General features: G+C 48.5%; 1 protein-coding gene across 1 annotated transcript in view; it reads left to right on the forward strand.

Moving 5' to 3' along the window:
- The window catches only part of CLCN1 (chloride voltage-gated channel 1), a 490,813-nt gene that overhangs the window by 463,145 nt on the left and 14,011 nt on the right, over positions 1–13,657 (forward strand). The gene's annotated exons all lie outside the window — the stretch shown is intronic.

The raw sequence follows: 13,657 nt of genomic DNA on the forward strand, positions 1-13,657 counted from the left end.
TGACAGTGCTCTCGCTTCGGTGCCCCGTAAGATGTAAGAGTTTCAACAGGGCCCTTTCTAAAGGGTTCTTGTTTGGTATAAGATTGACAGTGCTCTCGCTTCCGTGCCCCCGTAAGATGTGAGAGTTTCAACAGTGCCCTTCCTAAAGGGTTCTTGTTTTGTATAAGATTGACAGTGCTCTCGCTTCCGTGCCCCCGTAAGATGTGAGAGTTTCAACAGTGCCCTTCCTAAAGGGTTCTTGTTTTGTATAAGATTGACAGGGCTCTCGCTTCCGTGCCCCCGTAAGATGTGAGAGTTTCAACGGTGCCCTTCCTAAAGGGTTCTTGTTTGGTATAAGATTGACAGGGCTCTCGCTTCCGTGCCCCCGTAAGATGTGAGAGTTTCAACGGTGCCCTTCCTAAAGGGTTCTTGTTTTGTATAAGATTGACAGGGCTCTCGCTTCCGTGCCCCCGTAAGATGTAAGAGTTTCAACAGTGCGCTTCCTAAAGGGTTCTTGTTTGGTATAAGATTGACAGTGCTCTCGCTTCGGTGCCCCGTAAGATGTAAGAGTTTCAACAGTGCCCTTCCTAAAGGGTTCTTGTTTGGTATAAGATTGACAGTGCTCTCGCTTCCGTGCCCCCGTAAGATGTAAGAGTTTCAACGGTGCCCTTCCTAAAGGGTTCTTGTTTGGTATAAGATTGACAGTGCTCTCGCTTCCGTGCCCCGTAAGATGTGAGAGTTTCAACGGTGCCCTTCCTAAATTGTTCTTGTTTGGTATATGATTGACAGGGCTCTCGCTTCGGTGCCCCATAAGATGTAAGAGTTTCAACAGTGCGCTTCCTAAAGGGTTCTTGTTTGGTATAAGATTGACAGTGCTCTCGCTTCCCTGCCCCGTAAGATGTGAGAATTTCAATGGTGCCCTTCCTAAAGGGTTCTTGTTTGGTATAAGATTGACAGTGCTCTCGCTTCCGTGCCCCGTAAGATGTGAGAGTTTCAACAGTGCCCTTCCTAAAGGGTTCTTGTTTGGTATAAGATTGACAGTGCTCTCGCTTCCGTGCCCCGTAAGATGTGAGAGTTTCAACAGTGCCCTTCCTAAAGGGTTCTTGTTTGGTATAAGATTGACAGGGCTCTCGCTTCGGTGCCCCCGTAAGATGTAAGAGTTTCAACAGTGCCCTTCCTAAAGGGTTCTTGTTTGGTATAAGATTGACAGGGCTCTCGCTTTGGTGCCCCGTAAGATGTAAGAGTTTCAACAGTGCCCTTCCTAAAGGGTTCTTGTTTGGTATAAGATTGACAGGGCTCTCGCTTTGGTGCCCCGTAAGATGTAAGAGTTTCAACAGTGCCCTTCCTAAAGGGTTCTTGTTTGGTATAAGATTGACAGTGCTCTCGCTTCCCTGCCCCGTAAGATTTGAGAGTTTCAACAGTGCCCTTCCAAAAGGGTTCTTGTTTGGTATAAGATTGACAGGGCTCTCGCTTCCGTGCCCCGTAAGATGTGAGAGTTTCAACTGTGCCCTTCCTAAAGGGTTCTTCCAGACCCTGCCCTTGGACAACTTGAGACGCAAGTAGTCAAATGAGCCGATCCTCTCAAGCTGAGCGTTGTCCAGCATTAAAATGCCCTTGAAGGATTTGTTTGGGTTCAACATCATTAACTTGGTTTTGTTTGTGTTGATCACCAAGCCCCTCTCATCACTGAAGGCCTTAAATTGGTTTAACAATCTCTGAAGACCCATGGGAGTTTTAGATATTAATAAAGTGTTTTCGGCAAATAACAAGGTTGGAACCGTGCTGTTCGCCAAGGTTGGGGCGACGGCAGGGGTGGAGCACAGAAGGTCGGCTATCTGATTGACATACAATGAAAAGAGTGTGGGAGCTAAAACGCAACCCTGTCGAACCCCCGCTGCATCATGAAAGGCTCTGTCAATCAATCAATCAATCAAGGGATTTGTAAAGCGCACTACTTACCCGCGAGGGTCTCAAGGCACTGGAGGGGGGGAGCCGCTGCTAGTGGTCGAAGAGCCAGGTCTTGGGTGGTCTCCTGAAGGTCTGCGGGTCTTCGGTTTGTCGTAGGTGGAGAGGGAGGGTGTTCCAAGTCTTGGCGGCGCGGTGGGAGAAGGATCTGCCCCCGGAAGTAGTTCTGTGGATGCGTGGGACGGCGGCCAGTGAGAGGTAGGTGGAGCGGAGTTTCCTGTTGGGTACGTAGATTTAGAGACCGCCTGGACCCTCCTTCAGCCCGGTTGCTCCCCCACGCTCCAGCCTGGTATCGTTTGACCTCATACCTCGAGATACTAGCGCTGCATTGACTCAGATAACCTTTCATTTTATAGCGCTGCACGATCGCTTCATAGCGCTGCACTGTTGGGATTTACTTAATTATTTAATTAATTGTGCTGCTCTGTGTATTTGACTTATTTAATCAGCGCCACACTGTCGCTTTTATTTAATTATTAACGCGACGTCGCTGAGGCAGTTACTTTGCATTTAAATTATATTCAGCTGCTAGTGCGTGTAAGGCTCTCGCCTTTGACCCTCCATTTTGTGTTGTTGTTGTTGTTGCCGCCCCTCCTCCCGCCACCGCCTCCCAGCTGCTGACCCTCCCACCCACGATTAGAATCCTTCCTTGCTCCCGAGATCACTGTGACCGCCTGGACCCTCCTTCAGCCCGGTTGCTCCCCCACGCTCCAGCCTGGTATCGTTTGACCTCATACCTCGAGATACTAGCGCTGCATTGACTCAGATAACCTTTCATTTTATAGCGCTGCACGATCGCTTCATAGCGCTGCACTGTTGGGATTTACTTAATTATTTAATTAATTGTGCTGCTCTGTGTATTTGACTTATTTAATCAGCGCCGCACTGTCGCTTTTATTTAATTATTAACGCGACGTCGCTGAGGCAGTTACTTTGCATTTAAATTATATTCAGCTGCTAGTGCGTGTAAGGCTCTCGCCTTTGACCCTCCATTTTGTGTTGTTGTTGTTGTTGCCGCCCCTCCTCCCGCCACCGCCTCCCAGCTGCTGACCCTCCCACGCTCCGCCCCCTCCACCCTCCATTTATGGCCAATGCCTCCACGCGCAGCGTCCACGCGCTTCGGACACGCCGAAGGTGCGCCAAAGGTAAGCCCGTCTACGCCCGTCCGCGCCTGGACCGCGCCCAGCGCCAGACCCCCTGCACCTCGCGCTGCCCAGCCCCCCCGCGTTACCTATGATGCCGCCACCTTCCTAGCCCTTAACCCCGGTCGCGCCCCCACCTGCGTCCAAGCGGCTCCTGGACGCACCCATGGACCGTTCTCCTGCTTCTCCTGCAAATTCATCGGCACCGACAACATCTCCGCTACGACCACACCACAGATTCCCGACCCCAACCACCTAGAATGCATCCTTCTCAACACCCGCTCGGTCCACAGGCACGCCATTGACCTTTGGAACCTACTAGACACCATCTCTCCTGACGTCGCCTTCCTAACGGAAACTTGGATGAACGCTTCCTCCGCCCCTGACATCGCCATCGCTATCCCTGATGACTATAAGATCACACGCAAGGACCGCACCGACCATACAGGAGGCGGAATCGCTATCGTCCATAAGAAAACAATCCACATCTCAACCAGCTCTGATGCCAACCTCGCCAACTCCGAACACCTTCACTTCCAGATCCACATCGACCCCAAGACCACACTCAGAGGCACCCTCCTCTACAGACCACCAGGGCCACGCGCAAAATTCAGTGAAGACATCACGGACTTCATCACCCCACACGCGCTCCCCTCCAAAGACTACATCCTTCTGGGAGACCTCAACTTCCACCTTGAAAAGATCAACGACCGCAACACCGCCACCCTCTTAGACAACCTCGCCAACCTCGGACTTAAACAACTGGTCACTTCCCCCACCCACATCGCAGGTCACACTCTCGACCCCATCCTCACCTCCAGCAACCATGTCTCCTTCAGCCACACTACAGATCTCCTCTGGACTGACCACAGCTGCGTTCACTTCACCTACAACAAGCCGAAACCCATCATCCACCTCCAACCAACTCTACAAAGAAACTGGAACAAAATCACCACAGAGCAGATCTCCACATCACTCCTTCAAACCTCCCCAGCCCCCTCTTCTAACGCCAACGAAGCCGCCTCCAACCTCACCCTTTGGTTATCCAACACCGCCGACACCTTAGCACCACTGAAAAAACGTCAACACAAACTTGGCATCAAAAAGGTTTCATGGTTCAACGACGACCTCAAGAAATCCAAGAAACTGTGCCGCTCCCTTGAAAAGGCCTGGAAAAAAGACCCATCCACCAGCAACAAGGACGCCTTCAAAAGCGCCATCCGTACTCACCACCAACTGATCCGAAAAGCCAAGAAAACAGCATTCAAAGATCGACTTGACAACAACGCCCACAACAGCAAGGAACTTTTCAACATCGTCAAGGAATTTTCCAACCCCTCGGCCAACTCCAACGACATCACCCCCTCTCAAACCCTCTGCGATTCCCTAGCCTCTTTTTTCCACAACAAGATTGCTGACATCCACAACAGCTTTGACAACCAACCCGGAAGCCAACCCACCCTACCATCAGCTGACCTTCTTCCCCCCGTCAACACCCTCAACGCCTGGAACCCAATCTCCACTGAGAACACCATCCGTCTGATGAATTCCATCCACTCTGGATCCCCCACAGACCCATGCCCCCACCACATCTTCAACAAAGCAGACTCCGTCATAGCTCCGCACCTCCGAGACGTCATCAACTGCTCCTTCAACTCCGCTACCTTCCCAGAAGATTGGAAACACGCTGAACTCACCGCCCTTCTGAAAAAACCAACAGCAGACCCCACCGAACTCAAAAACTACCGCCCCATCTCGCTTCTTCCATTCCCGGCCAAAGTCATCGAGAAAGCTGTCAACAACCAGCTCGCCGCCTTCCTCGAAGCCAACAAATCACTCGACCCCTCACAATCTGGCTTCCGAGCCAAACACAGCACTGAGACCGCCCTCATCGCAGCAACAGACGACATTCGAACTCTACTGGACAACGGAGACACAGTCGCCCTCATCCTCCTCGACCTCTCTGCAGCCTTCGACACAGTCTGCCACAGCACCCTTTTACAACGCCTCAGAAACATCGGAATCCAAGGAAAGGCACTGGAATGGATCACCTCGTTCCTCACCGGAAGAACCCAGAGAGTCCGCCTCCCACCATTCAAGTCCGAGGCCTCTGAAATCATCTGCGGCGTACCACAAGGATCCTCACTCAGTCCCACCCTCTTCAACGTATACATGAGCCCCCTCGCGGCCATCGCCCGCCAACACAACCTCAACATCATCTCTTACGCGGATGACACTCAACTGATCCTATCTCTCACCAAGGACCCCAGCACCGCTAAAACTAACCTACACGAAGGAATGAAAGAAGTCGCCGAATGGATGAAACAAAGCCGTCTGAAACTGAATTCAGACAAAACAGAAGTCCTCATCTTAGGTAAATCCCCCTCTGCATGGGACGACTCCTGGTGGCCGGAAGCCCTCGGAAATGCACCCATCCCGACAGACCACGCACGGAACCTTGGCGTCATCCTGGACTCTTCACTCTCTATGAACAGACAAGTCAGCGCCGTATCCTCCTCCTGCTTCAACATTCTTCGCATGCTCAGAAAAACATTTCGCTGGATCCCCTCCGAAACAAGGAAAACAGTCACCCACGCTCTAGTCACGAGCCGACTGGACTACGGAAACACCCTCTATGCAGGTACCACCGCTAAACTCCAGAAGAAACTACAACTAATCCAAAACGCCTCAGCCAGGCTCATATTAGACATCCCACGCAACGAACACATCTCTGGTCACCTTAAAGACCTCCACTGGCTACCCGTCAATAAGAGGATCACTTTCCGACTACTTACCCACGCACACAAATCACTCTACGACATCGGACCAGATTGCCTCAACTCTCGACTGTCCTTCTACACCCCCTCCCGCCAACTTCGCTCTTCCAGCCAAGCCCTCGCCACTGTACCTCGCATCAACAAGTCCACCATGGGAGGCAGATCCTTCTCATACCTGGCTGCCAAAACATGGAACTCACTCCCAGCTTACCTCCGCCTCACCCAGAATCACCTAGCGTTCAGAAAGCAGCTTAAAACGTGGATATTTGACAAATAATCCACCTCCCCTCCCTAAGCGCCTTGAAACCCTCTGGGTATGTAGTGCGCTATATAAATGTTATGACTTGACTTGACTTGACTTGACTAGAGACGGCTTTTGAGGTAGGCTGGGCCGGTGTTGTGGAGTGCCTTGTGTGCGTGGATCAGGAGTTTGAAGGAGATTCTTCTGTCGACGGGGAGCAAGTGCAGGTTTCTCAGGTGGGGGGTGATGTGATCTCGGCGCGGGACGTCGAGGATCAGGCGGGCAGAGGCGTTCTGGATTTTTTAAAGTCTGTTGATGAGCTTGGACGGGGCTCCGGCGTAGAGGGGGTTTCCGTAGTCAAGTCTGCTGCTGACGAGGGCGTGGGTGACGGTTTTCCGTGTGTCTGTCGGGATCCATCTGTAGATCTTGCGGAGCATGCGGAGGGTGTAGAAGCAGGTGGAGGAGACTGCGTTGACTTGGTTTGTCATGCTGAGTTTCGAGTCGAGGATGAATCCTAGGTTGCGTGCGTGGTTGGTTGGTGCCGGGGGGTGCCCAGTGATGCAGGCCACCATGAGTCGTCCCATGCTGAGTTGTTGGGCCCGAGGATGAGGATCTCCGTCTTGTCCGTGTTCAGTTTGAGCCGGCTTTCTTCCATCCAGTCGGCGACGGCCTTCATAACACGGTGGAGGTTGGATTTGGAGGTGAGGGGGTCCTTGGTGAGGGAGAGGATCAGCTGGATGTCGTCGGCGTAGGAGATTATGTTGAGGTCGTGTAGTCTGGCGATGCGTGCGAGCGGTGCCATGTAGATGTTGAATAGCGTTGGGCTGAGGGATGATCCTTGTGGGACACCGCAGACGGTCTTGGTGATTCCGGAGTGGAATGGGGGGAGGCGGACTCTTTGGGTTCTATCGGAGAGGAAGGAGGTGGTCCAGTCCAGGGCCTTGTCTCGGATCCCTGCGTCGTAGAGGTGTGTGCGTAGTGTGTGGTGGCAGACGGTGTTGAAGGCGGCGGAGAGGTCCAGGAGGATGAGGGCTGCTGTCTCGCCGTTGTCGAGTAGAATTCTGATGTCATTTGTGGCGGCGATGTGGCCGGTCTCGGTGCTGTGGTTCCTGCGGAAGCCTGACTGGGAGGGGTCGAGGATGCTGTTATCTTCTAGGTAGCGGGTGAGTTGGGAGTTGACGATCTTCTCGATGACTTTCGCTGGTAACGGAAGCAGGGAGATGGGCCGGAAGTTCTTGAGGACGCTTGGGTCCGCCTTGGGTTTCTTCAGTAGGGCGTTAATCTCGGCATGCTTCCAGCTCTCTGGGAAGGTCGCGGTCTCAAAGGAGAGGTTGATGCTGTTGCACATGTGGGGTGCGATGGAGCTGCCGGCTTTGTTGACGATGTGGTGGGGAAGAGGGTCGGATGGGGCGCCTGAGTGGATGGTGTTCATGGTCTTGATAGTGTCCTCGGAGTTCACGTTGGTCCATGTAGTGAGGAGGTCGTGGTCGGCGGGGTTCGGGGGGTCCGGTGTGATGGGGTTAGCAGGGTTTGTCCGAGGGTTGAAGCTGTCGTGGATGTCGGTGATCTTGAGGTGGAAGAAGGCAGCGAGGGCGTCGCACAGGGCTTGTGACGGCCGGATGTCATTGGTGCAGGAGCTGGGGTTTGAGAGTTCCTTCATGATGTTGAAAAGCTCTTTGCTGTTGTGTGCATTGTTGTCAAGGAGGTCTTTGAAGGAGGCCTTCTTGGTAGTCCTGATGAGGTGGTGATGGTTGTGGATGGCATCTTTGTGGGCTGCACGGCTGTCGGGCGTCTTCTCGTTGTGCCAGAAGTTTTCCAGTTTCCGACTGGTGCGTTTCCAGGCTAGGAGTTCCGGGTTGAACCAGCTGGCTCTTTGGCTGGTGTCTCTGTGGGTGTGCCGTCTCATAGGGGTAAGATGTTGGCGCTGTCTTCCATCCAGAGTGTGAGGGTGCGGGCCCCCTCCTCCGGGTTGGTGGGGTTGCTCGGTGGGTTGAGGGTAGTCTGTCCCTGGTCCCCCCATCTGACTCAGGCAAAGATTCCCTCGTGCAACCGAATTAAAATATAAACGATTGCTAGCGGCATTCCCATGTTCCTGAGTACCAGCCAGAGTGAATCCCTGGTGACGAGGTTAAAGGCTGTTTTTAGGTCAAGAAAGGCAAGATATAAGCTACCTTTGCCCAGTACAACAGCTTTCCAATATAGTGTGCAGAGCCGAAACACCTGATCGATTGTGCCAGTCCTCCTCCTAAAGCCTGCCTGGAGAGGAGAGACAATGTTGTTCTCATCCATCCAGTCTTGGTTTTTTGCCAGGAGCGAGCGGCATAAGACTTTTGGGCACAATCGATCAGGCTGATTGGTCGGTATTGGAGGGCATTGACCTATCCCGTTTCTTAAAGATCGATATTACTTCGGCCCCTCCCCATGAATCAGGGATCCTCCCCCCACCAGCAATATCATTAGCCAATGCCAAAAAGTGTAGTGTTATCAAAGGGAGGGACAGGTAGGGCTATTTTTAAAGGGTCCAGCGTACGTGCCCAGGAAAGTATCAACAAAGAGAGGTACGCCGTTCCCTTGGAGAAGTGTACTCTAAGGAAAGACTAGAAAAGACCAGGTAACGACCTAGGAGAGGACGATGAAAGGGGGGAATGGGAATCCTCCCTTTCGGGACTAAAACCCTCACACACCCAGCAAGCTAGGTGTCATGCTTCATCATATGGGTTTTGCCCCTAGCTGGCCGTGCAATGCCTGACGGGCACCCAGATGGGGCTCTTTATCGGAGATCTTTTGTCCCTGCCAGTTGGTGCATGTGGGTATGAGGGCCTAGTGGGAAGGGTGCAGATGTGTGTAGGTGATGGTGGTGCAAGATAAAAAAGGTTAGGTAATCCACAAAGTGTTTTAATGGCGTGGTTCTCTACCTTGGTAAAAACAGTGTGGAGAGATATACTTCCTGGTGTGAGGATGCAGGGAAGTGTACTCTACCAAGTGGTCGGTTAGTGGTTGGTCAACATGTTTCGTGCAGTTGTTTTGAAGGATACAGCGCAATTCATCAGGACCTAAAACTATATACACTATCTACACAATGTGGGCGGCGAAGCAATTACCTACTCCACATGTAGTTAGAAGGTAGGCTGTGGGTCCTACCACTTCTTAGTGAAACCTGGGGAAGAAAAAGCAAAGGTACGTATGAACGTAGAGAACTGGACCTGTAGGAAGCTGAAAATTTTGCAGTTCACTAAGAGATACACATCTAAAGAAAGGAGTGACAAGTTCACCCTATTAGTCAAAGTCAAAGTCAAAGTCAAAAAAAGTTTATTTGTAACGGTACTCTTTTGAGGACCACAAAATAAAATATATGCTTTATACATTCTCATTTAATACATTTTCAGTGAAATTTTCAGAAACTTAAAAATTCTATAACAAACATATTCATTTGGGGGGTTTTTGCAAATTAATAAAAAGTCCTTTGAGTTTACGATCCTACAAGATCGATAAATGGGCGTAAGACATATTAACCTTGCCTTCACTATTTCTGTGTTAGGACATATAAAAAGAAGATGTTCCAAATTCTGATTGCCCCCTTGACAAAGGGTACATAGAGCTGTCTTGTCTGATCTCCAGGAAGAGGTAAAAGTTAATACAGGAAGTGTTCCCAGGCGCAGCATCATAATTGCGCGCCTTGCACCGTGTATAAGGGTATAATCTAGATAAGGCTGATATTGCTTGTATTCATGGGAGTCTACATAGGTCTTATACGAGGATAAACTAACACAATGCAAGTGGTCAATGTCATAACTCAGTTTAGGGGTGAAGTTTTTTAAGAATAGTTTGAGTTGGGCTGGAGACCACATAGACAAAATTTCCACACTAACTTTAGCAAGCTGAAAAGCCTCTCGCATGTTTTTTAAAAAAGTGAGATGGGTAGAACCGATGTTAAATGTCTCAATTTTTAGTAAACTTCGTAGAGTGCCTTCTTTAGAGTGGAGAAGGTTATAGGCCCACCTTATGATACTAGCTACAGCTGTAGCATAGGCACTCGTGATGTTACATTCCAGTCTCAACGCCTGTACTGGGGTAGATGTAGAGATTTTCAATAAATTTTTTAATATTTTACCTTCAGTTAAGTTCATATAGGTCCATTGATTAATAGGGATGTATTCCGAAGCATAAGACATGACCGGTGGAATCTTGGCTCGGTAAACTTGTATTAGTGCAGAGAAGTGCCTATGTCCAGTAGCAGAATATAGGCGAGACAAAGCCCCAGCATGTAGGTCACTTTTCCTTTTTAAGTGATTAATTTGACTGTTGTTACTCGCATTTTGTGAGAAGATTCTGCCCAGGTAAGTATATTCCTTTACCTGCTCTAGTTTCTCCCCTCCCAACTTCCATTCGTATCTCACCCTTTTCTTCTGTTTTGCGAAGGCAACCACTTTGGTCTTATTTATGTTTGGGATTAAAAAAAAATTCCTAGAGTATTGGTGTAAAATGTCTAGGAGATTTTGAAGTCCAAAAGGTGTTAGGTCGAACAAGACAATGTCGTCCGCGTACAGCAGGGAGTGAATATACTCATTGGCTATCTTTGGCGGAGTACTTAGCCCTTGTTGTAGTTGGGATGGTAAATCACTTAAATACAACGAAAATAAAATTGGAGCCAAGAGGCACCCTTGTTTTAAGCCATTTGATGTACGAATTACCTTTGATAGACCCTTATCTCTCCCCATTTGGACTCGACACCAGGTGTCACTGTGTAGATTCACTATTAAAAGCAATAGCTGTTCCGATATGCCCATTCTTCTTAATTTTGACCACAGGGTTGGTCTATCTACTCGATCGAAGGCTGTCGAGTAGTCTATGAACGCTGCATAGATGGATTGCTTTTTCCCTGATACATACTTGTCTAAAATGGTTTGGAAGATCGCTACGTTGTCGGTCACTGCGTGGTTTGGACGAAATCCAGACTGAAACTTAGGAATTAAATCCAGGGAAAATGCCCAAGTTTTCAGCCTATCCAGTATTTCTGCCGCAAAAATCTTCCCGGCTGCGTCTATGAGGGCAATTTGCCTATAATTTCCCGGTGTGCTTCTTTTTCCTTTTTTATAAATCGGGATAATTATACTCCCCTTCCAGGAGTTTGGCATTTTGCCACTATCGATTATATAGTTAAATAGTGGCGAAAGCAACCGTCCCCACTCTCTATGGTCAATTTGATAGGCCTTGATAGGTATCTGATCGGGGCCCGACGCACCCGTGCTTCTTGCCTTTCTAATGTTCATAGAGACAGACACTGCCGACGTTTTGTTGATTTTTATGTCATTCTTTACCAAAATTTGTACTTCAGCCTCACCGTTATTAATAGACTTGTTCGGTCTATATAGCTCTCGAAGGTAAATTCCCCAGTCGTCTTCTGTAACAGGAGTTGCTTCCAACTTTTTCTTGGATCCAGTCATTATTTCAATCAGGGCCCAATATTTGCGCTGGTTGTTTTGTTTAGCTGCTTGTTGGATTTCAATCCAATTAGTGTCCTGCTTCAGTTTTTTCTGTTTAATTTTTTCTCGTCGTATTTGGTTCTTTAATCTGTTGATTTCCTTTTTATTTGTAGATGAGAAATTCAGATACTGGGCACGTATCAACCTATTAATTTGTTTTACGACTGGTTTATTTGAATTTTTATGCTTATTACTTCGTCTGCTTTTTGCTGATTTGGTATGTTCTAACTTACTTTGTAATGCATATTTGAGCTTATTTAATATGCAGTCAAAGTTCTTTATAGGATCGACTGAATATGTGGTAGTCAACAGATTAGTTTGGGAGATTAGTAGCCTCAAATGGTCCAAATTTTCTGTCCCCCAATATATTCGGCCCCTCGTTGCGTTTACTTCCAATTTGGTTTTTTGAAATATCGGCTGGTACTGGAAAGTGGACTGTGCAATCCATTCAGTTGATAGACATAAGAGAGCATGGTCACTTTCCTCATTGAATGTAATCGAAAGTTGACTCATTTGTTCTTTGTCTCCAATCCCACATATGAGGTAATCAAGGATAGAGGGAGATCCGTTACCCTGCCTCGTATACGATGCTGGTTTATCACCATGAATGTTACCATTTAAAATTGTCCCATTAATACTAGGGAGAAATGATAAAAGTGCGCGACCTCTCCTGTCTGATTTCATTCCTTTTGGGAGTACAGGGAGTGATGTTTCCAAAGATTCCTCTTTAAAGAGAAGAGCCCATTTCTTTATTTCGCAGTTTGACATTTTTGCATTCATGTCTCCCATTATAATGTATGGCAAGTTAAGTTGGTCTTCAATGATGTGAGAGATGGACTCCATTATGCGTTCAAACAACAGATCACAGTTGTTACTGGGAGGTGCATAGACGTTAAAAAGCAATATTTTTTCAAATGTGGCTGATATTTGAGTTTTAAGAGATATCTTTAGACATTGTAAATTATCTGTATTTGTATTGATTACTTCCTGCGACCAAGAATGATCTTCTTTTAGTAAAATTGCAAGACCACCCTTGGCATGCCCCCTTCTAGATCTTTTTGCCAAAGTTTCATATACGTAGTATCCTTTTTGTTTAAAGGGATTAATGAACCACGTTTCCTGTAAACCAATGATATCTGGGAAGATTTTAGTTGCATACTTCATTTTTTTGTCAGTCTTCCCAGCCAAATTCCAGGACAGTTCACCCTATTAAAAATAGCATCGTAACTGGCTATATAGAGCGATTAAAAACGTGGCACAGAGGGAGCAACAACAGAGGGGAACATCGTTTACACTATGTTGCCTTTACAACGATGCCATTACAATGCACGTTGTTACTACGACTTGTGCTGGATGGCGCTGTTGTATAAGGAATATTGTCATTTTATATTCCAACACCTTCCCTACTGTTACGTGGACTGGTGTTGGAATATAAAATTATAATATTCCACAATCTGCGCCCTCCAACGCAAGTCGTTGTAACGACTTGCGTTGTAATGCCCGCGTTGTCAAGTACCGCGATCTAAAAGATCGCGTTGTACTGACATACATCCACAACAGAGTACACATGCGGTAAGGGTTATCGGTCCAACAAGTAAAAGAGCAAGTGCCAGTGTGACACGAGGCGGCGGTAATACTTACCTAGTCTCGCCGCGAGTTGCAACAGTCAACCTACCCGAGCGGCCAGCTGAGTGGAGGAGCCGGAGGACTGCAACCGTATTGGTTGCCATCTTAAATACTGTTATGGACTGAGTCCGCCATCGTACCACGGTGTCAGTGCCGGTATTGGTTGACAGCGCATGCGCGGGCTAGTGGGAGTAGCGGCGCCAACGGGTCACGTGGGATGTAGACGTCAGTAAGGAATTATGACGGGCGCCATCTTGAAAGGTCTCGAAGCGTAATAATAAGCTCTCGGACTTAATGGCTAGTAAGAGGTGGAGGGATGCCCGTGTAGATGTCGGGCAATGTTGGTGAATAAAAACCAGATTAACGAAGAGGGATGATGTTATTAACACTGGCTGACTGTCTCCTGAGGTTAGTACTAACAGGAAGAGAATCAATAAACTAGGG

The sequence above is a fragment of the Lissotriton helveticus genome, chromosome 7 (genome assembly GCF_964261635.1).
Source record: "Lissotriton helveticus chromosome 7, aLisHel1.1, whole genome shotgun sequence".
NCBI classification, from domain to species: Eukaryota; Metazoa; Chordata; class Amphibia; order Caudata; family Salamandridae; genus Lissotriton; species Lissotriton helveticus.